Source organism: Erinaceus europaeus, chromosome 3 (genome assembly GCF_950295315.1).
Source record: "Erinaceus europaeus chromosome 3, mEriEur2.1, whole genome shotgun sequence".
Lineage (NCBI taxonomy): Eukaryota > Metazoa > Chordata > Mammalia > Eulipotyphla > Erinaceidae > Erinaceus > Erinaceus europaeus.
Genome location: NC_080164.1, coordinates 173,309,849 through 173,331,058, shown reverse-complemented (window position 1 = coordinate 173,331,058; position 21,210 = coordinate 173,309,849). Strand labels below are relative to the sequence as shown.

At 38.6% G+C, this 21,210-nt stretch overlaps 1 long non-coding RNA gene across 1 annotated transcript in view; it reads right to left on the bottom strand.

Moving 5' to 3' along the window:
- Positions 1–615: 615 nt before the first annotated feature.
- LOC132537726 (uncharacterized) overlaps positions 616–21,210 on the bottom strand; it is a 215,740-nt gene continuing 195,145 nt past the window's right edge. The window contains exon 3 of the long non-coding RNA XR_009549182.1: positions 616–722. This is a non-coding gene — a long non-coding RNA (uncharacterized LOC132537726). The remainder of the gene's footprint in view (positions 723–21,210) is intronic.

Sequence of the window (21,210 nt, the reverse complement as noted above, 5' to 3'; positions counted from 1 at the left end):
ACTACCTTTTCAAAGACTCAGTCAATGTACATCGAGATTCTGGCAATCTGGATCTATAAGACATTCAGTTATGACTTATTTTTGAAAATAATTTTTCTGGAGAGAGAGCAATGAAATATCCCCTTGGGGCGCTCCGTTCTTGTTGAAGAAAACCTGGAAGATTGGGCAGATGGCTTGACGCTCCTATAGAGTCGAAGATAAAACAAAAAAAGTATATATGCTTTTTATACAACCTGCATGTCTCCATCATTTATGAGTCTACGTTAGAGTCTTTGAGGTTTTTATGGGAGAATTGAGAAACTAACACGAGTAGTAAAAACACCAGAAATATCTGTTTACTTGGCAAAGCAATCCCATGACATCTGTGGGCCAAAACAGTGCATCATCAATGAAATTGGTTTGGATTTTCATCTTAGTTTGGGAGAGGACCAAGAATCAAGTCTCCCTCTCTCTCTTCTCTCTCTATCCCCCCCCCCCTTATAAACACACACACACACACACACACACACACACACATCTTTGGCAAAAGGATTAATTTCATGGAAGTTGGAAGCAGGAGATCTGGTCTCTAGAGAAGGTGAAACACTCTGCCTACCTCCAGTTTTCTCTGTGTGCCCTGTTTGGGTGGTTTTCCTTCCTTGCTGACACCTTCTCACATCTTGTGTCACACCTGGCCTTTCTGATCTTCTTTTCCTCTACCCAAAGTCCTTCAGATTCGAAAGCTATAATAGTGTATAAAAAATTACAGGGAGGCTCAGAATCACTGGGTATCTCCCACGTGTATAAGAGGTATTATGTTATTAATAAATTCATCTTTTCTTTTTCTTCTTTTTTAAATTTTTTATTATCTTTGCTTATTTATTGGGTAGACAACCAGAAATTGAGAGGGAAGGGGGAGACAGAGAGGAAGAGAGAGAGAAACACCCGGCAGCGCTGTTTCCACTTGCATAGATTTTTCCCTGCAGGTGGGGACTGGGAGCTCGAACCCTGGTCCTTGTGCATTGTAATGTGTGCTCAGTCAAGTGTGCCACCAACTGGCCCCAGTTTTCTTTCTCTTACTGAGATGCCTCAAGTTTACTTAATTACTTGCCCAGCTTTGCATGACCCAAAGGATACAGGGTTTTTTTTCTCTAACCCCTCAGTTTTAGTCTGCTTGAGAACTTAAAGTTAGCAAGACATACCTCAGATACCTCGAGAAATTGAGTGCAAGAATAACAGAAGTAAAAATCTGGTGGAAAAAAAAAAATTCCGGCAGGGGTAGATAGCATAATGATTATGCAAACAGACTCCCATGCCTGAGGCTCCAAAGTCCCAGGTTCAATCCCCTGCACCACCATAAACCAGAGTTGAGTAGTGCTCTGGTTTAAAAAAAAAAAAAAAAATCTCTGGTGGAGGATAGAAACAGACTTAAGAGTGGTGAAATGTATGTGTTTGTTGCATTCTTTTTAAATTATTTTTTATATTTCTTTATTTCCCTTTTGTTGCCCTTGTTTTTTTATTGTTGTTTTAGTTATTTTAGTTGTTTTTATTATTGATATCGTCATTGTCAGATAGGACAGAAAGGCATGGAGAGAGGAGGAGAAGACAGAGAGGGGGAGAGAAAGACAAATACCTGCAGACCTTCACCGCCTGTGAGGGGACTCCCCTGCAGGTGGGACGCTAGGGGCTTGAACCGGGATCCTTATGCTAGTCCTTGCGCTTTGCTCCATGTGGCTTAATCCACTGAGCTACAGCCTGACTCCCTGTTGTATTCTTATTGAATGAGATACTAGTAGGTTTTCAGATTGATTCCCTCTGGGTTCATAAGCTCTAGGGTCCAGCTAAGGCAGGTACTCCTACCACACAGTTCAGAACTTGCTTCTAATAATAACAACCTTCCCTGCCCCTTTTTATTTGGTTGTTGCTGGAGCTTCAGTGCAATGGGCAGATTTTTCATAAAGAAAGACAGAGATTCAGAGAGAGGGAAAGACTACAGTACTGAAGCTTCCTCCATCTCTAACTGGAGCCAGGTTCAAACATGGAAGATGAACATGAAAGCAGGTGTATACTATCAGGTGAGTTAGCTGCTGGCCCCAATACTAACAACTCTTATGAGTAGTTCTTCCCTAGTTTTATTCCTACTTCTAAACAAGACTCAATTATTTATATAAATCAGTTTAATAAATATACAAGCAGAAAGAGGAGTCACACATAAACCATAAAATGAGCGAAGGGCTGAATTTGCCAGCAAACAAACCAACCCAAAGGATCATTAAAGTAAATGAAACAATAGAAAGAAAACAGTGAAAACAGATTTCATTCAGATTCGAAACCCACTAATGAACAGTCACACCTGAATATGCAATTTACCTAAAACACCTGATAAGTCTTGGGGTTTATTTATACCACTTTCTCCTAGAAAATATCAGGTAGGTCTTCTAGCTTGTTTTGAGTGTTTCACCAGTTTTGAGCTCAGTCTTAACAGATACATCTCAATTCAGTCCAATTTAGAAAAGTAGTTAATGAATATCTACTGTGTGTCAGACTCAGAGAAGGTTAGAAAAATGACTCCTTAATGTTAAGAAGGATAATACATCTGTGACACTCAAAATTTCCTATCACAAATGGCTTACAGGAAACAATAAAGTAGTATGTATTTCTTCATATAAAGAAATAGATTTGTCCCTTTTCTTCTTGTTTAAATTGCAGCTTGTATTCCACAATAAATTTTTGTATCCTGTTCCACATGTGTGAGAGGTGAGCAGAAAGAAAAAAAAAAAATAAAGCAAACTTCACTAGGCTTGTTTTCCTGATGAAGCAATTGAGGATTTAATTTACCCAAGGCCAACCAACTAAAACTGAGCACAACAGAAGCAATTTGTCCCCTTTTTCAATGGTGGCTAGAACAAGACACTGAAGTTCAAACTCCATGATTTCTTAACCAGATCATCAAAGGAAAATCATCAGCAATCCCCTTCACTTGGCCCATGCTTCAATAATTCATTCAATTTTTACAAACTACCATGTTTAGCCAGGAGGAACTGATAATTCTTGAGTTCTGATTATGTGACACTTGCTGTGCTAGATGTCTACATGTGAGCTCATTCAGCCCTTACTAGTACTTCTTTGATATGTATTATTTCCCTTTTGAGACACTCAGTATGAAGGAGTTAAGAAACCTGTCCATTGTTGAAGAGCTGGTAATTGAGTTGAGATTTCTGTAATTTCAGTCTTGTTTCAAGTCATTTGTCTTTACTTGTTGCCTCCAAGAAGGAAAAATTAGCTTCTCTTAACAAACCATTGGCAACTCCTGCTTGAAGAAATAAGTGAGCATGCCTTCAGCGGACCTCTCTAATAAGAACTAACCCGGTTTCCTTTGATCAGAAAGAATGCTTCAGAACCCTATGGTGTTTACAATGCCTTGCTCCAGGAATTGCTTTCTTTCCACTGAGATGTGAAACCACCAACTAGTTGCTTTGGGTAATTAAAGATCCTTTGCACCAACTCAGTGTTTCAACAGCAAATGTCCTGGGTAAATTTCAAGTAAGTAATTACATTCTGTCAATCTGAAATGCCTTTCTAATTTTTTCTCCTAACATATCCACTTACTGTACCTTTTACTGTGGCTGTAGAGAATTCTAATATAATTGAGACCACACAGTCCGCTGTCCCAACTAAGAATGAGAAAATGGACTTTCATTTAAAATGTGTGTCAAGTTCTTCTGTATCACTGGGTAGAAGCCAACATACAAATGTTGAGAGTTCATTTTTCCCTCTATGTATCAGATTTCCCATCCAAGCAACCAGAAATGAAAACTGATTATATCTTCTTTTTCTATTTCACTCTTACCTGCTGTATGTGAGTAAATCAATTTATTCATAGTATGAGAACTTTGGACTCCTTGGAGAAAAGTCTATTGAAATATTACATTTATAGCTACAGACAACTTAACACCCAAGATATTTTTAAAAGCGCTCCACTCTGGAAAAAATAAAGTGTCATCCTAAAATCCATCACACATTCTTTATTATAACAAGCCATCCTATGCCCCAAAGGGGAAAAAAAGTCTCAGCAGTAAGCCATAATTTGCAAGATACTTTTTCTCAAAGGACTTAGTAGAGAGGATTTTCCCTGCAGTAGATCATTTTAAATTTTACAGGCAAATGAGTTGAGTAAGTAAATAGTATAAGAAGAAAAGCTACATACTATTCCATAAATTAATTTCCTGAGTAAAACCCCTCAAAGAATTTGCTTTTATGACTAATCCTCTATATTCACGAATATGGTATATAATCAAGCAATTTATAAACTAGTGATCTAGCTAATAAATCTGCAATGGCCATGAAAGCAAAGCAATCATTATTAATCCTATGTAAATGTATTTGAAGTGGTTTTATAAGACATCTCTCATAGCCATCTAACACTCACTACCCCCACTACACACACACACACACACACACACACACACACACTCACTCACTCACACTCACACACCTTATCTCAATTCTAACTACAGCTTTGTAGTTATGCCTCAAGTTTTTAAATAATACAGAGGTATAAAATTGGTACAGGAACACATGACTATTTTCTCTTTAGTTTCCACCTTCTTATCACTGGGATTCTGTACCTGTATGATTCCACCACTCTGAGAGGACTCTTTCTTTTCTTTTTAGAGGGTGGGAAAAATGGAAAGAAAGAGGGGGGGAGGGAGGGGGGAAGGGGGAGGAGGTAAAGGGAGATGGAGAGAGAGAAGGAAGGAGAGAGAGAAAAGATATCATAGCACTGCCACAGCTCATGAAGCAGGTATTTCCATGTGTTGGCTGGGAGCTCATATACAGCTTCTCATGATGGAAAGTATGTACTCTATTCAGTGAGTTATATCTCCCAGTCCCCTATTTCCATTCCTTATACTATCTGACCATTTTATCTGATTCCAGAAAAATTATGCCATATATATTTTTTAAACTGTCAAAACCAGATTACTGTCAAAAATCGGCTGTTTGCTCAAAGTCAATAATACTAATATACCGTATTGATCACATAAGCATTCTTATTATTATCCTCACCATGGCTGTACTACTCTGAGTCAGCTTGTTCAGACAGAGAGGGAAAGACAGAGACAGAGAGAGACTGTGATATCATATAGCACAAAAGCTTACTTCAGTGCCATGAAGACTAGGGACTCCAACCTGGGTTGTGCACATGACAAAGCAGGTACATTCCTAGGTGAGCTATGTCATTGACCTAGAACCCCATAGTTTTTAATTGAACAAACTATTCGGAGGTCACAGTCACATTTAAACTGAAAGAAATGGAAAATTGTTGTATTAAGATTATTATCTAGGCATGGAAGATGGACAAATATCAAAATGCTCTTCCACATTCAGTCAATTAACCATTCTTATGTAATCCTGATTTTAAATCTTTGCCTCACCCCCCCCCCCCTTTTTAGGTCTTTAAAGTAGAATTTGACCAAAATTATTTCCAAGTTGTTTTAAAACACAAGGTAAATTGTTGAGTGGCTCAGCTGAAAAGTGTGTGGGTGTGTGTGTGTGTATGTGTGTGTGTGTGTACACACACGCACGTGCTCGAGCATTAGAATGATCAACAGTAAGTGGATAGTAGAGCAACAAGCTAAAAGAATGCTCAAGTTGGAGCAGGTCAGTAAAAACTGTAAGAACTTGAAGCCAGTATAGGGGTATTACACTGATACTTTGAATTTTGATCAGATCTCTTAGTTAGGTTGGGGGCAAACGCTAGAAGAAGAAGTTAGGTTGGGTATCTTATCAGTCTCCAAAAGTGGAATTTAAAATAAGCAGTCAGGAGTTCCCTGGTCAGCACTTATAAGGTAATTTTCATGATGAGACTCTCGTCTTCCCCTATAAGAAGGTGGTTTTGCTGGATGTAATCCATCATGCATTAGCTAATAACCCTGTCCTACTCTCTGTCTATAGAAACCTTTCATTTGAATAACATTTAGCTACCTGATTCATTAATTGTTTAAGAAAGTCAGTAAGAAATTAAAAAAAAAAGACTCAAGTCAGAAAGTCAAAATTGAACCTAAAAGGCAAGCCTATAGACTCACAAGTCAACTCTCTCTGGTTTACTCATGCTGTTATATGACCAGTGATTTTCCTTGTCACTTGCCTCTGTAATATATAAACTCCTGGTGTGTAAAAATAACCTATCTTCTCTTTAATTCAGAAAAAAAGTCTTACCACAACTTTGCATGATAAATATCATCATTGAATGTTTGCCGAATTATACGAAGCAATTCCAACCTAACTTTCTCACATTATCGTTCATTGGTTCCCATCATTAACCCCATACATCCGTTCCTGATGACATCTTATCTTAAAAAAGCAACAGAGAACCCTCTTCTCCTCTAGGAAATTAATTTTGGATTCTTTTCTCCCTACAAATGAAGTAATGACAAGGTCATGAGGACCTATAAGAAAACACTTGCCATGGGCTCAATCATCCTTTTGTTCACTAGTCAATTCTATGCTGGGAAAAGTCAATAATTTCTCTGTTACTGTAAAGGTTTTGACAGTTCCACAGTCACTAGAAAAAAATATGCCATAGGCTGTGAAGTAATCCATTTCATGAAAGCCTGACCTCTGACCGAAAATAGTGGTAAGTAGTTAACTATTTGACATGCTTCTCGTGATAAAATGTTACCTCCCCATGAAAGGGCAATTCAGCAAAGACCTTGAAGATATTAAAGGTTTTATATAGGGATGGAGGTCATAAATATTCAGAAGCTGGTCCTGAATATGTGAGTAAGTTAGGAAATGTTCAATAAATTGCCCCAAGTGATTTTTTGATAGCCATATAACAAGGGGAAATAAATTCACACGATGTCTTGTGAAACAGAACAATGATAAAGATGTATACCTTGGACTGTCAGAAAAGTTATGATGTGTTTTTCTATTCAAAAAAATGTCATGACTTTTTCAACAACCCAGTAATACTTCCCCCTCTTTTATTGAAACTGAATGTGATCACAGAAGAAATAGTGGGGCAGGAATATTTTCTGGATTGTCGTTAAGGTTCGGGGGCTCCAGCAGGCCGGGCTAGCTTCGCGGCGGCAGTAGACAGAGACGACCAGAGACACACGGCTAGGCTGAGAAGCTACAATTTAATCTTTATTCACGAACGGCAAATCACCACACCATGTGCTTCCCCATCATTCTCCCTCCGTGGCTGCTGCTGGGACTCTGGACATCCTTAGCATAGGGGGCAGGGAGAAAGTGGGGCACGAAACTAGCAAGGGCCAAACCAATTCTCTCAGAGGTGGGGGGAAGGGGAGCAAACCAATATGAAACATATCAACACTGGATCACTTCCCATTTTAGGAGAAAGCAAACAGAAACCAGATATTCTTTGAATGTGTACTTAGCTCACTATCATGTTTGGACTTAATCTTACCTTATCCTCAAAGTAACTTAACATAGAATGGCATCCTTATTTGCAGAGGCTAAAGTCAATCATCTTGCAGTGACATGAAGAAAAATCAAACATTGTGTCCACTATCACACAACTATCACCGCTACCGAACTCCCGTTCTCAACTCACCTTTCACACCTAAAATGAGTGTGGAAGTCAGTAAACATTACAAAGTCTCTATCAAGTGCCTGGTTCTAGTCTAGGTAGTAACTTGATTAGTCTCTAACTTCAAGACACCTCACAATTCGGTTGAAAAGAAGAACATTCATCAACCAGAGATGAAAAAAAAAAAGTGAAATGATGACTCTGCCAGAAATTATACCAGTAGGTAGATCACAGGACATGTCTGGGGGAGGCCTGGGTTTCATCCCTAAGGCTAAATATGCCAGAGTGGTGCACTGGTGTCCTCTCTCAGTAAGTCAATTAATAAATACTTCTTTTAAAAGAGATACATCCCATAAAAATATTTTCTTCTTCTATGTAGATTTGAAGTGGTTCAGGAACCACTCTGTTACTCTTCGAAGGAGTACCAATACTTGCTAAGAGATCTGACAGACTGGCACTAAAATGGAATTTTTAAGAGGCCTTCCACACATCAGGCATAATCTCAAAAATTCTCTGTTATAGGAAGTGATACTGTGTATAAATAAGATTAAAATTAAGCATTCAGTTCAGCAGTGATGGCCATAGGGCAAATTCCTAACCACCCAACCTCACCCACAAAGTTGGAGTGATGTCCCTTAGCACACTCCTGTGTTACTCTGCACAGCAAGCCAGTGTCACAGTTTGGGTGCTTAGTATTAGTTCTATGCAGTAACCTTCATAGTATCTATAGAAAACACTGCGGCAATGATATTATGAATAAAGAAAGAAGGAATGGACAGAAGGAGGACAGAAAGGACAAAGGGGGTAAGGGGAAAAGAAAGGAGAGCAGAGGCAACCCAAAGAGATCATCTTTTAGAATAGAACACAGCCTCAAGGAAGAAAGGAGGCATAACTGAGTTTGAGTTACTGCAGGAGCTGTCACTGAACAAATCTTCAAAACCGGGCTTACCTACTCAGGAGACCTGAGCTCTGGGTACTAACTGTCTAAGAAAGAAAAAGCTTAGCCTGAGAAGTTATTTAGGGAAACCACAAGGCTGTAACCAAGTTAAATTCCTATCACCAAAAAATGAGCAATGAGCATTTTCAGATCCAAACAAAAAGGGCTTTTATCCCAAAGTGACAGGAAACTTGGGAGCAAAATTAAAGGTGTTTAATAAAGTTGAGGAGCTAGGTACTGACATAGCTAATGGAGTACACAATGGGCAAGGACCCAGGTTCAAATCTCCAATCCTGACCTGCAAGTGGGAAGCTTTACTAGCCATGAAACAGGGCTGCAAATCTCTCCTTTCCTCTGTCCCTTCTTCCCTCCCTCCCTCGATCCCTTCTCAATTTCTCTTTCTCTATTCAAAATTATTTTTAAAATAAAACAATTATTTATTTTTATTTTTTAACATTTATTTATTTATTCCCTTTTGTTGCCCTTGTTGTTTTATTATTGTAGTTATTATTGATGTCATCGTTGTTGGATAGGACAGAGAGAAATGGAGAGAGGAGGGGAAGACAGAGAGGAGGAGAGAAAGATAGACACCTGCAGACCTGCTCCACCGCCTGTGAAGCGACTCCCCTGCAGGTGGGGAGCCAGGGGCTCAAACTGGGATCCTTAAGTTGGTCCTTAGGCTTTGTGCCACGTGCGCTTAACCCCCAGTGCTACCGCCTGACTCCCAAAACAAATATTTTTAAAACCACTGAGCAGCATAAAAATGATTATATTTGGCCTTTTTTGATCTATAAAATAACTACTGAATAGGGATTTACCTAGATTAATACTAGAAAGAACTGAATACAAATAATCCATAATTTCCTCTATATTACATATTTATATATATACATATTTATATTTATATATGTCACTGTGGTTAGAAAGTAAGGACAGTGGCAATAGACAAAACTATATTTCAAAATCAGCTATTTAACAAATAATAGTAGTAACACTGTTCTATATTATATGTGTTATGAAGTAAAGGATAAAGAAGAGGCTGGTATGAGAGAGAGTAGCCACTGAACTAAAGTGAGCCCCAGCCCCACCCCCAATTCATAAATTGGAGTCTTAACCTCCAGAACCTCAATATGTAAGTTTATTTGGAGAGAAGGTCATTTACAGGCTGAGGAACAAGATAATTCAGAAGCAATCCAGTCAGGTGACACTTGTCACCTCTGGACCTTGGACATGCAGACCGCACAACAGTGACAACATGAGTTTGCAGTTAAATCCTCCTAGTCAATGAGGCACTGTCACATTAGTACTAGGAAACGAAGATGATGGTAAGACAAGAAGGCTTGGCTCTATATGTTAACTCTGTTTTCAGCCACCAGATTCCAGATGCTAAAATGAAAGTCCAATCGGACTTCCCTGAGCAGATGACCCCACCAATGTGTCCTGGAGCCCTACTTCCCCAGAACCCCACCCCACTAGGGAAAGAGAGAGACAGGCTGAGAGTATGGATTGACCTGACAACGCCCAAGTTCAGTAGAGAAGCAATTACAGAAGCCAGACCTTCCACCTTCTGCACCCCATAATGACCCTGGGTCCATGCTCCCAGAGGGTTATGGAATAGGAAAGCTATCAGGGGTGGGGATGGGATACAGTATTCTGGTGGTGGGAACTGTGTGGAGTTGTACTCCTCTTATCCTATGTTTTTTTGCCAGTGTTTCCTTTTTATAAATAAAAATTAAAAAAAAAAAAAAGGCTTAAGCACAAGAAGTGGTTAGAATGAAGTGGGCATGGCTAAAGAGAAAAGTAGCAAAGGCACCAGAAACTGTCTGTATCACATCCTTTGGGTCCTCTGAATAGAATTTGGATCAACTGCCTTTGTCGTCAGCAAGGTCAAAGAGTGAGGTTTACTCTGTGGACCTGACTTGAATCCACAGTTTCCCATGTTATGAATTCTCTAAGCAGGATTTTGGATCTAGGTGAGTCATTTTATTTTTGTTCCTTCATTTCATATTAAAGTGGATAATACCTAGTACTTATTGAACTGTTTTCATATATTGGATACTATCTGAAGTACTTTAATACTGATCTCTGTATTCAAAAAATTGCTCTGTGGTTTATTTCTACTCATTGTACAGATGTGTCAACTGAGACACAAGGAGGTAAAAGAATTTCCTGGGCAGGGGGTACATAGCATAATGGTTATGCAAAGAGAGTCTCTTCATCCCTGAGGCTCCAAAACCCCAGGCTCAATTCCTTGTACCACCATAAACCAGAGTTGAACAGTGCTCTAGTTAACATCAACAACAACAACAAAAAAGACTTTCCCAAAGAATTCATAACAAATAGAATATAAATTTGATGAGTCATTTTGGCTCTGGAACCCATGTTCATACACACAACTGTAACTCTCCTACAATCTTCCATATAGAGGTTATTTAACATTTCACAATGGTTATAATTTTAATCAATATTCTTCTTTCTCAAAAACTAAATTATCATATAAGTACAGTGTATGCCTTCACCTCAGGAGCACTTTTTAATCAGGAGTAACCTTTGAACTCCAGATTGTTCTAAAGACTCATTTTTTTTCTTTGTATTTTAAATTACTGATCCCTCTTGCTTTTTGTTTAATTTTAACTTGCGGCCAATAGTTTCCAAACAGATTCAATGTGTAAGAAAACAAAAGACCTTGAAGAAATACTCGCCAAGTAGCCTGTCAGGTGAAGGACCCAAGTTTAAGGGATGGGTCCATGTGGGAGGTGCTATGGTAACAGAGAAAGCTCCTGTCATGTGGAGTCTCTCCCTGCCCCCCTCCTTCCTGTCTGAATGAAAAAAAGAGGGCCAGGGCAGTGAAATCTTGCATGCAAGATCTCCTGTTAAATTAACAGAGAGAAAGAGAGAGAGAGACAGACCAAGATCCTGACACTATACATAAAAATAATGAAAGAAAATGTATTTTCACAAACTCTTAATATTCCATACTGTAATGCAAAAAAAAAAGGGGGGGGAACATGCATATTTGCAAGAATGGACCAGTGTGTATTATTAAGTGCTGCCCTCGTTGCCACAAAATCTGCAAATGAAAGCAACGAAGAAACAAAAGCATAATCAAAATGCTAATCAAATGACATTTGCTTAATTGCAGTAAAACATAATCAATTCTCCCTCTGGAAAGATGGTGCATCTGACCCTTAAAACTATTATGGCAATTGTCTGTGAGGCTGATTGCTCCTCTGCAGCGGTTGACAAGGGAGATAAGAGGATATTTCACTGAGGGAGAATTTCTATTGGACTGCCCAGTGCTGGCCCTGTGACCTGTGAACCAGGGAACAGTCTTTCAGGGCTCACCAGGGAACGCAAGAGCAGGGAACGCAAGAGAAAGTGCTTAGAATCACGGTGATAAATGGCAACTGTTCATGTGCTCAGTAGTTTGAAACTGCTATTTAGTGAGGCCTACACAATCATTTAACACATGCCACGAAGCACTTGGAAGTGTAATAAAAAAGTACACACCCTATTTATCATTGAAAAGCTTGGGGGCTCAAAGCATTCACCTGTGACTCAGCAGATTCTTGCTGCTACTGATTTTCAAAGGTGTCTCTATCAGGGGAAATAGAGAGATTTATTATTTTACGGGATCTTTTAGGTAGAGGCCTTGAACATTTTTTGCAATGAAAATTTAACATTTCATCTTCCAAGAACCTTGAGCTCATGGGTAGTTTGGAGACTAATAGTTGAATATTAGTGTAGGCTACTATACAGGGTAGGGGAAGAAAAGATATTTCTAATTTTCTTATTTTGAAAATCACAAACAAGACATGGCAAAGAGATAGGCATAGCGACTAGCTCTAATAATGATGAGTCAATGTAATTTTGAGATTTGAGATTAGCCATATTTTTATTCTAGTAACTGTAGACCCATGCACTGCCCGCTACTAATATAACTACTATTGGGTTGTCAGAAAAGTCATGATGTATTCCTTTCTATTTTTTAAATTTTATTTTATATTTTTAAATTAGAGAATTACATGTCAACAGGGGTTTGAATCGATACCATTCCCACCACCAGAGTTCTGAATCTTCTCTCTCCCCACTGCAATCCACCACAGTTCCCCTAAAGTTGTAGACATGGGCCAACCATCTTCTCTACAACTCTCTGCCCACATTTACACACAGTTGCCCCTTCTTTTCCTGATTCAATCCTCTCTTTCCCTCTAAACCACTCATGACATCAAAGCTGCCTCCATATGTCCCTTTCCTTTACCTTCTTTCTCTCTGGGTGCTGATGGAGCTGGAGTGCAGAGCCCTCTTATCTTCATCCTATCACTTCTCCCCCACTGGGAGTATGGATCAAGCTTGTTTATGGGGAACAGAAGGTATGAGTTCTGGCTTCTGTAGCTGCTTCTCTGCTGAGCATGGGCATTGACATGTTGAGCCATACTCCCAGCCTGTTTCTATCTTTCCCTAGTGACCAGAGCACTGGAGATGCTGGGGTCCAGGTAAGATCATCTGCCCAGAGAAGTTGGGGTGGAGTCATGGTAGTGTCAACAGCCTGGTATCTGGACGGTGGCATGGCCTAAGTTGAGACAAGATGGTTAATGAACAGGAACCAAAAAGTAGGATTAGAGCAGATAAGATTAGGTATTTTAGGGCAGAAGAAAGCTAGGGAAACCATTTTAGGCATGTTCCTGGGGGCATACAACTATAATAGTTTTGCTTGAGTGTGGTAACTAGCCTGAGGTTGGATGAGAATACTGTCGGAGAGAATGGGGTCAGAGTGGAGCAGCAGGTTTGAAGAGTTGCGAGGTTGACTTCTCAGCCTGGCATGTCAGTATTACAGTCCACAGTAGGATTTCAATAGCAGCATAACGTGGGTGGCAGCACCAGCAGCAATTTGGTTCAAGTTGACAGGGTGGGTATGGCGGTAAGGAATCATAGAAAAGGAATTTCAAGAAGTATGGGCATATCCTAGAGACCTTTTGACCTTGTAAGTACTTAAAATACAAGGAGGCATTCAGATCATAGTGAGGTTAAGTATAATAACACAGACACTTAGTCCCCCAACTAACCTGGCTATAATAATTGATTGTGGATATTTTAACTTTCTCTAAGACTATAAGCAACCCCTTGCATCCTCTTTAAGACCTGCATTTCTCCTAGTCCTGGTACCTCTAGGATATGCCCATACTTCCTTTCTATTTTTGATACAAAAATGTATCATGATTTTCTGCCAATCCATAATATCTCCTCTATTCATCATTTAAAGAAAAATTACCCCATGTTTTTCTTCAGTAAATCCACTTGAAATACAGAGTCTTTGTGTATATGTGTGCATGTGTTTCTAACATGGTGATGGGCAGAACACTTTTAAGCATGCACTGGCAATAATACGTAAGCTGTTTCACAGACCTACATTTCAGATCTTCAAGAAGGAACTGTGGATGGATACCCAATACTATATATATATATATATAATCTGCTGGGTGAGAAAATGAAACAGAACTTGAACTTTATTAATTACACCATTTTTCTGTGGCCATTTGGAGTTTTTACTTGTAGCTTGTAGTTTGAAAATTTGAGGGAGCTATAGCATTCATTATTCATAATGGTGATGAATCTACTAAGGTATGTTTTTTCTTTTTCCTCCACAAAGGTGTCTGGAAAACAATGAAAAAAGTAGTCAGCCAATTTCTTCTCTTCCTGTTTTTGGCTCTATATTATTCATTCAATCTTTCATTTCTGGCATCCTGTTAACATCAGTTAACATGTTTAAGGAAAAACATGCACAGTCTGTGCTTAGTCTTTGGGTATTATTTTTATTCTACTTATTTTTGTATTCTTCTGCATGCGATGGGATTCTTTTTCTCAATTTCTGTGGTCAAGGCCCAATAAATAAATAAAGATACTTAAAAAAAAAGTGGAGTGAGACCAACCATATTCTTCATGTATTTTGGCTGAAATACAGTAGCTGTTGTCAAAGGGGAAAAAAAATTCTGCCTTGCAAGGTTGTCTTTTTCCTGTTCCATTAATTAGAAGAATGAATTTTTTCTTGGGTCTTTTATTGAGGGGGGTGGTTTGGAGGGAGTTTGTGGAAGATGTACCTGTTGGTGTTAATAGGTCGTTGGTTTCTGCAACACTCAAGTCTGGGCTACAGGAGGCAAAAAGAAATCCAAAGAAACACTGCTGCATTGAGCTGGTGAGACAGCTCCCCTGGCAGGGCACCTGCTTTGCCATGTGAGTGTCCCAAGGAGCTCTCTGGTAACAATTGATGCTTTGATGCTGTGGTCTGTCTGTCTGTCTGTCTGTCTCCCTCTCTGAAAAAAAAAAAAAAATCAGTCAGGAACAATGAAGCCCTGTAGAAAACAACAGTAAAAAGCAATACTACCTCATCATTTCATAAATTCAAGTTTATCCTTTTCTCTCCACATCACAGAGTCTTCTAATACTGTTTTACTATATCAAAGAGTTTTTAATCAGTACTAAGCAAGAGGAAAAGGGAAGCAAATTTTCTTTTTTAATTCATAAAATCTTTTGGTTTTTAATTTATATTTATAAAAAGGAAACACTGACAAATACCATAGAGTAAGAGGGGTATAACTCCACACAATTCCCACCACCAGAACTCCATATATCACCCCCTCCCCTGATAGCTTTCCTATTCTTTATCCCTCTGGGAGCATGGACCCAAGGTCACTGTGGGATGCAGCAGGTGGGAAGTCTGGCTTCTGTAATTGCTTCCCTGCTGAACATGGGCATTGGCAGGTTAATCCTTACTCCCAGCTTAAGAGAGACAATTTTTCTAGACACAGAGTCATCCGTGAATTATTTTCTTATGCTTGTTTCAAAAATATTTATTGAGATACTTACTAAGCACCAATGATCCAAAGTGACTAAAATAGCTATGGTTTCTTTCTTAACAATACTTCAATCTAGAGAGTAGAATACATAACAGTCAAACACAAAATTATTAAGGGGCGGGGGCTCGATGAAGTGAGGGGGGGCGGGGCAGGCAGTAGCAAACTGGGTTATGCACATATAGTACAAAATGCAAGGACCCCTATGCGGATCCTGGTTCCAGCCTCCAGCTCCACCTGCGGGAGGTGGGGGGGGGGAGGGTCTGTCACATATAGTAGGTGAGGCAGGTCTTTGGGTGTTTACCTTTCTTTCCCCTTCTCTATTTCCCCCTCCTCTCTCAATTTCTCTCTGTACTATCCAATTAAAAAAAAATGGAAAAAAAGGCCACCAGGAACACCGGATTCGTAGTGCTGGCATCGAGCCCAGTGATAAACCTGAAGGCAAAAATCAATCAATCAAAAAAAAAAAATCAATCAATAAAATAAAATGAAATTATTAGCCATAGTTTAACTACTGATAAGTTGTAACATTCAGAGTGGCAAATGAAAAATTACAAGGGGACCTATCTGTTTACATTATGTATACATTATTTTTCCATTGCTTTTAATTCAGAATTTAATTGAATGATTATCTTATGATGTAATTAAGACATTATTTAAACACTTAACTGAGGATGTTTCAGGAGTTCGGTTTCACACTTAGTTTTATACAGTGTTTTTCAAAATATTTTATGTGTGTTAAATGTAACTATTATTGGGTCTGGATGGTGGCAATGTGTATACATTATAGTGTGCCCTTAAGGACCCAATTTCAAGCCCCCAGTCCCCAAATGCCAGGGGAAAGCTTCACAGACAATGAAACAGTGCTGTAAGTGTCTTTCTCTTTCTTTTTCCCTTTCTGTCTCCCAATTCATCCTCAATTTCTCCCTGACTCTATCCAAAACAAATACATTTAAAAAAATAAGACTTTAAAAATGTATATCATATTAGTTATGAAAAGAAGTTTTTGCATCCACTCATGGAAATAAATGACTAATATTTACCTTTTGAAATAATTAAACACAAGGAAAATAAAGCTGCTTTCTACCCAGGGCTTAATAAGCATATGCTGTAAATTTGTTTTTTAAAAAAAATGACTTCAGATTATTGTATCATAATTTGTAATCGATGACATTTCTACGTGGTATATTCCTACATTTTCAGAGATCTTATTGTCATAAATAAGATGGAGTTTGAGGCTGAGTGAACTTTTGTTGGATTCCAATATGGTGACTCTCAGGAATCATCTCCCCGCAAAACTCCTTAGTGACAAGGTCCTATTTCATTATAGAAAGTTCAGCTACTTGTCTTTAGACTGGGCTGACTTCATTGTCTAATGTCCTCCGAAGAACATGCTGACATTTTTCATTTGATGGGCTGCTGAGAAACCACAGCAGGGTACAGACCAACCCATAAGAAGTGAATGGAGACTTTCATCGATGTGGAGAGCTAATTATGTGACAGTGGGGAACAGGGCACTGATTGAAATCTATCCGACTTCCCATGCTGACTCTTGAGCGCTGGCTCTCGAGAGGAATGGGAAATGAAGGGAGTTTGTTCTCTGCTCTCACCAAAGTACTGCACAGTCCTTTAAGGCTGGGAGTCAACTGCAGAGACACTTCTCTCAACCCCAAAGCCAAGAAGTCAGGGAAACAAACGGAGGAATGTCTTCTTTCACCAGTCTTGAAGCAGTCTGATACACAGGCAGATTCTTGTCTTCTGGCTTTTTGTATCTTCAGTTTCCCTCAGCCAGAAACACTCTTCCTCTTGTCTTTGTAAAGGGAATTCAAGGAGATCTTTCTTGATTACATTATTTAAAATGGCAGCTAAAGCAAACACAACTCCATGGGCAGTATAACAGTATTTGGTATTTTGGTCTCTCTGTTCCTCACTCTCTCCAGCAAGATAAAATAAAATACCAGGCAGGGAGGGAGGAGGTTCAATAGTAGAGTGCATACTTGACACACTAAATTCAATTTCCAGCACCACATTAAAAAAAAGGGAGAAAATTAAAATTGTAACTATTTGCAACTCTTGTGTTGGCTTCTCCACTTCACTTTTCAGCCTTAATATGAGTTCAGCTCTCATACAAGCTTTGCATACATATATATATATATATATATGTATATATATACACACATATATATACATACATATATATATATATATATATATATATATATATATATATATATGGCCTCCAGGGTTATCACTGGGGCTCAGTGCCTGCATTACAAATCCACTGCTCCCATGGCCATATATTTATTATATTTGTATTTATATTTTTGGATACAATAAAGAGAATTTGAGAGAAGAGAGGAAAATAGAGAGGGGAACAGAAAGATAAGACACCTGCAGACCTGCTTCACCGCTTGTGAAGCGACTCCCCTGCAGGTGGGGAGCTGGACTCGAACCGGGATCCTTAGGCCCGTCCTTGCACTTTACACCACGTGCGCTTAATCTGCTGCGCTACGCCTGACTCCCAGTACCGGTTTTTTATGTCCTTATTAACAATGAAACAACTTTATTTTCAGGGGACAGTCCATATAATAGTATGCCTAGAAATATGATATGGAAAGAAAAGAGCATATATTCTATACATATATGCTACTGTACTTATTGCTAAGAAAATGGGGTAAATGCTACAAAAAAAAAAGAAAAAGCAAGTATCTCGAGCCTCAGGGGTTACCATGTGACTGTGACACAGAAAGTCTGAGCTGACTGGTGACCTTCCACTTTAAGATGTGCAGAACTTCGTGTCACCGTTGTCTGAAATCCTGCAAAATGTGTCTTATTATGCAGAGTGAAGCTTTCTGTCCCTCAACTCTTGTAAAAGTGATTGTAAACGCAACTTAAGAGATAGCCAATGAGAACGCACGTCAATACTCATTTAGAAGGATGTCACACAACTGGCTCAGGATCTGTTTACATTATTTTTAAGATCATCATCCAAAGGCAAATACAAAAATTCATAAATTCTTATAAAAAAGCAAGTCTAAGTCCACAGACACCACATCCTCATCCCAACCAGGGCTCATGAATCACAGTTAAAGAAACAGTCTTTGTAATAAAAGGTTTTTGCCAGACAAAGTATGATAAATGACACCTAGAAATATTACAGGCAATTCGATTGAAAGAGAAACATTCAATCTGCAATAAAGGACAGGTTTTTAAAAGAAGTGACATTTATGCTAGAGCCAATTTAGCAAGGAGGAAACTAGAGGAAGCTCCTTCAGGTAGAGAAATTTGGCACGGGTAAAGGGCTACATGCAAGACAGCCATAGGCTTCTTAAAAAACTTGAAATGTCTTTTATTTGTTGGGCAATAGAAAACAAGATTAATGTGAACTAGCATGAAAAGTAATTTGGATGTTAGAAAAATTAACAAATAATGATAGCATACACGTGTGTGTGTGTGTGTGTGTGTGTGTGTGTGTGTGTGTGTAATTTGCATGTGTCTTGTTCTCTTCCACATGTGCCAGGCAGTGCTCTAAGTGCTTTACACAGGGTAGTTAGTCTATCTAATCTGTATGATGGCCCTTTCAAGTGAACAAATAGTAGTTGAACAAATGTTCAGCTGCTCCCTCAAGGGCACACAACTGGGCAGATGATGCTACATCTTGATCCTGGAGCCTCTGTGCCCTAAGTAGCTTAAATATGTAAGTCGGTGCATATCAAAGATTAGAACCCCGCAGATAACAGCCCATTATAGTTAGTTGGCATAGCAGAAAAGGTACAAAAGGCTTTCAGAAGCAAAACACGTGAAGAAATTAATTCACAAAACATCTTACAGACGAGGTTTTTGTACTATACCAGAGAGTGAGTGAGGAGTTACCAAGGAGCTTGCACATTATAAGGAACTGCAGAATGATAACGTATGCCTCTCATTTCCTTCTCTCTGACTGTCCCTTCCCCTCCTGCTGCTTCCCTACAGCCATCTCATCTGAGCACTGCCTTTCATGCAAGCCCTAGAACTGATCTGACTGCTCATTTATCTTATCTGTTTTTTTTTTTATTAAGAATTAAATATTTTAGTAGTTTGTGGCCCATGAATCTGATGTAAGAAATGGTTGGCCTTCCTTAACCTCAGGAAGGCTAAAAAACTGATCTGCAACAACTGGGGGAAAAAATTATGTTAAGACCTGTCTTTCCAGTGTCCTCCACCCTCAAGAGCATAGGAAACAGCTAAAAATGTTTAAAATTTGCAAGAAACAAGAGACAAGTACATCAGGCGAACTGATTTGGGTTTGCTCTTTAGTAAATACTTCAAATTTCTCACTGTCTTCTTCTGTCAACTAAAATGATAAATGGAAGGTCCTTTTTACACAAATTAAAATTAATTTTACTTTAATTAGGTGTGGCCTGGTCATTCTTTGTGCACTACACATTCTCATTACTAATACATGTAGCTTGGTGAGTGGCTGAAGTTCTATTTCTAAGTACATACGAAATACAAAACACTTATTCTAGCTTTATCATCTGTATGTGATATGGTAGAATACAGGTTTTAAAAATTACTTAATATTTTGCTTACATTCTGCTAGACCTAATTATCCCATAGTGCAAAAACTTATCTTCTTCTAATTAAAAAAAAAAAAGAGCACACTATTTCTTCCTACTTGTAAGGAGAGAATATTAGCTTATTTCTTTTTTTGTATTTTTGTGTAGAGAAAAGAATGAGAAGAAATTGTATGGTGCAATCTGCTTGTTTGTCAGGAAAACTTTGAGTAATTAAGACAATGTGAAATTACACTGAGTATTCCATTTTGTAAAAGCTCATGTTAAGATGATTACCATCAAAATCATTAAATAATTTAATTATTGAAAGAAAAATAAATGCCATTCATTAATAGCTTTTGCAATAAAAGCAATACTGAATCAATGTTCCACTACATTCTATATGCAATTGAATTAAGAAGCAACATTAGATGGGTCTTTAATTATAGGAATAATTCCACACTTGATGTATATCAACAAGATAAAAATGTAGCTGTACCAGACTAAACAAGTTGATAAACTACTGTATTTAGTAGTTAATTTTAAATACATACTTGGTTAAGCCACATAATGCCAGTATAAGAATGAAATGAAAAATACTATAAATGACAAAAGTCATTGTGAAAACAAAACCTTTAGTACCTTAAAAAAATTTTGGGAGAGGAAGAAAAAGATACTTCTCCACATATAATAAGTATTTTTCTCTTCTCTCCTCTCCTCTCCTCTCCTCTCCTCCCCTCCCCTCCCCTTTCCTCTCTCTCTCTCTCTTCTCTCTCTCTCTCTCTCTTGCCTTCAGGGTTGCTGCTGGGGCTCAGTGCCTGCACTACAAATCCACCACTCCTATAGTCTATTTTTTCCGTTTTGTTGCCCTTGTTGTTTATCACAGTCGTAGCTATTATTGTTGTTGCTATTGCTGTTGTTGTTGGACAGGACAGAGGGAAATCAATCGAGAGAGGATGGGAAGACACACGAACTGGGATCCTTAAGCAGGTCCTTGTGCTTTAAGCCATGTGCGCTTAACCCACTGTGCTACTGCCTGGCCCCCAAGAGGTTATTTCTTTATTATTATGTAAACAGTCAGAATTCCTATTGTACTAGCAACTGATTGGTTAGAAGTAGAGCAATTTACACTTGAAAATAACAGCATTAATTTTTCAGCTTATTCAAAAATTAAAATACTAGCTAGTGTATTTTCATCAGCCAAGCCATGTAGCAAGAATATTTTCCTATTAATAATATTCTGGGCAATGCTACTGATCCATGAGAAAATGTCTGTGAGTGCTTCCTGTCTTAAATAGTTTGGGTTCAGTGCTTAAGAACTTTGATGGCTTGTCTGCTCATTTTCTATTTATC